Below are 3315 nucleotides of genomic sequence, written 5' to 3'. Positions count from 1 at the left end.
CTACAGTGTAGACATCACCTAGGACCATCACTACAGTGTGAACATCACCCTAGGACCATCGCACAGTGGGCTTGTCACCTGGGACCATCACTACAGTGTGAACATCACCTAGGACCATCACTACAGTGTGAACATCACCTGGACCATCACTACAGTGTGAACATCACCTGGGACCATCACACAGTGTGAACATCACCTAGGACCATCACTACAGTGTGAACATCACCTGGGATAACACTACGGAGGTGTGAACATCACCTAGGACCAACACTACAGTGTGTGAACATCACCTGGGACCATGCTACAGCAGTGTGAACATCACCTAGGACCATCACTGCAGTGTGAATATCACCTGGGACCATCACTACAGTGTGAACATCACCTGGGACCATCACTACAGTGTGAACATCACCTGGGACCATCACTGGTGTGAACATCACCTGGGACCATCACTACAGTGTGAACATCACCTGGGACCATCACTACAGTGTGAACATCACCTGGGACCAACACTGCAGTGTGAACCTCACCCTGGACCATCACTTCCACAGTGTGAACATCACCTAGGACCATCACTACAGTGTGAACATCACCTAGGACCATCACTGCAGTGTGGAACATCACCTGGGATTACATCCTGCAGTGTGTGAACATCACGCCTAGGACCAACACTGCAGTGTGAACATCACCTAGGACCAACACTGGTGTGAACATCACCTGGGACCAACACTACAGTGTGAACATCACCTGGGACCATCACTGGTGTGAACATCACCTGGGACCAACACTACAGTGTGAACATCACCTGGGACCATCACTACAGTGTGAACATCACCTGGGACCAACACTACAGTGTGAACATCACCTAGGACCATCACTACAATTAGCAGACATCACCTAGGACCAACACTACGGTGTAGACATCACCTGGGACCAACACTACAGTGTGAACATCACCTAGGACCATCACTACAGTGTGTAGACATCACCTGGGACCAACACTGCAGTGTGAACATCACCTGGGACCATCTGCTACAGTGTGAACATCACCTGGGACCAACACTACAGTGTGAACGTCACCTGGGACCAACACTACAGTGTGTGAACATCACCTGGGACCCAACACTACAGTGTGAACATCACCCTGGGACCAACACTACAGTGTGAACATCCTAGGACCACATCACTACAGTGTGAACATCACCTGGGACCATCACTACAGTGTGAACATCACCCCTGGGACCATCACTACAGTGTGAACATCACCTGGGACCAACACCACAGTGTGAACATCACCTGGGACCAACACTACGGTGTGAACATCACCTGGGACCAACACTGCAGTGTGAACATCACCTGGGACCATCACTACAGTGTGAACATCACCTAGGACCATCACTGCAGTGTGAACATCACCTGGGACCATCACTACAATTAGCAGACATCACCTAGGACCATGCTGATATGTGAACATCACCTAGGACCATCACTACAGTGTGAACATCACCTAGGACCATCACTACAGTGTGTGAACATCACCTGGGACCATCACTACAGTGTGGGTATCACCTGGGACCATCACTACAGTGTGAACATCACCTGGGACCATCACTACAGGTGTGAACATCACCTAGGACCATCACTACAGTGTGAACATCACCTAGGACCATCACTGCAGTGTGAACATCACCTGGGACCATCACTACAGTGTGAGCATCACCTGGGACCATCACTACAGTGTGTGAACATCACCTGGGACCATCACTACAGTGTGAACATCACCTAGGACCATCACTACAGTGTGAACATCACCTGGGACCATCACTACAGTGTGAAGACATCACCTGGGACCATCACTACAGTGTGAACATCACCTGGGACCATCACTGCAATTATGTGAACATCACCTAGGACCATCACTACAGTGTGAACATCACCCTAGGACCATCACTACAGTGTGAACATCACCCTGGGACCATCACTACAGTGTGAACATCACTAGAGACCATCACTACAGTGTGAACATCACCTGGGACCATCACTACAGTGTGAACATCACCTAGGACCATCACTACAGTGTGAACATCACCTGGGACCATCCCTACAGTGTGGGCATCACCTAGGACCATCACTACAGTGTGTAGACATCACCCTAGGACCATCATTACAGTGTGAACATCACCTGGGACCATCACTACAGTGTGAACATCACCTGGGACCATCACTGCAGTGTAGACATCACCTAGGACCATCACTACCGGTGTGAACATCACCTAGGATAACACTACAGTGTGAACATCACCTGGGACCAACACTACGGTGGCAGACATCACCTGGGACCATCACTACAGTTAGCCAGACATCACCTGGGACCAACACTGCAGTGTGAACATCACCTGGGACCAACACAGTGTGAACATCACCTAGGACCATCACTGCAATTAGCAGACATCACCTGGGACCAACACTGCAGTGTAGACATCACCTGGGACCAACACTACAGTGTGAACATCACCTGGGACCAACACTACAGTGTGAGAACATCACCTGGGACCAACACTACAGTGTGAACATCACCTAGGACCATCACTGCAGTGTGAACATCACCTGGGACATCACTACAGTGCTTGTAGACATCACCCTAGGACCATCACTGCAGTGTGAACATCACCTGGGACCAACACTACAGTGTAGGGCTTGTCACCTGGGACCAACACTACAGTGTGAACATCACCTGGGACCAACACTGCAGTGTGAACATCACCTAGGACCATCACTGCAGTGTGAACATCACCTGGGACCATCACTACAGTGTGAACATCACCTGGGACCAACACTACAGTGTGAACATCACCCTAGGACCATCACTACAGGGTGTGTAGACATCACCTGGGACCAACACTGCAGTGTGAACATCACCTGGGACCATCACTACAGTGTGAAGAACATCACCGAGGAACATCACTACGGTGTGAACATCACCCTGGGACCAACACTGCAGTGGCCAGACATCACCTAGGACCAACACTACAGTGTGGAGACATCACCTGGGACCAACACTACAGTGTGAAGACATCTTGAGGAACATCACTACAGTGTGAACATCACCTAGGACTATGTCACTACAGTGTGAACATCACCTAGGACCATCACTACAGTGTGAACATCACCTAGGACCAACACTGCAATTAGCCAGACATCACCTAGGACCATCACTACAGTGTGAACTTGTCACCTGGGACCAACACTGCAAGTGTAGACATCACCTAGGACCATCACACAGTGTGAACATCACCGAGGAACATCACTACGGTG

General features: G+C 50.0%; 1 long non-coding RNA gene across 1 annotated transcript; it reads right to left on the bottom strand.

Moving 5' to 3' along the window:
- Positions 1-1363: 1363 nt before the first annotated feature.
- On the bottom strand, positions 1364-1806 carry LOC121874106. The gene is made up of 3 exons (XR_006090368.1): positions 1753-1806; positions 1478-1507; positions 1364-1386 (listed from the first exon to the last, which is right to left on the bottom strand). It is a non-coding gene; the product is annotated as an uncharacterized LOC121874106 (long non-coding RNA).
- Positions 1807-3315: the final 1509 nt, after the last annotated feature.

Source organism: Homarus americanus, unplaced genomic scaffold (assembly GCF_018991925.1).
Source record: "Homarus americanus isolate GMGI-L3 unplaced genomic scaffold, GMGI_Hamer_2.0 scaffold55640, whole genome shotgun sequence".
Lineage (NCBI taxonomy): Eukaryota > Metazoa > Arthropoda > Malacostraca > Decapoda > Nephropidae > Homarus > Homarus americanus.
Note: the sequence above shows the minus strand (reverse complement) of the source record. Positions and strands in the feature narration are given on the sequence as shown.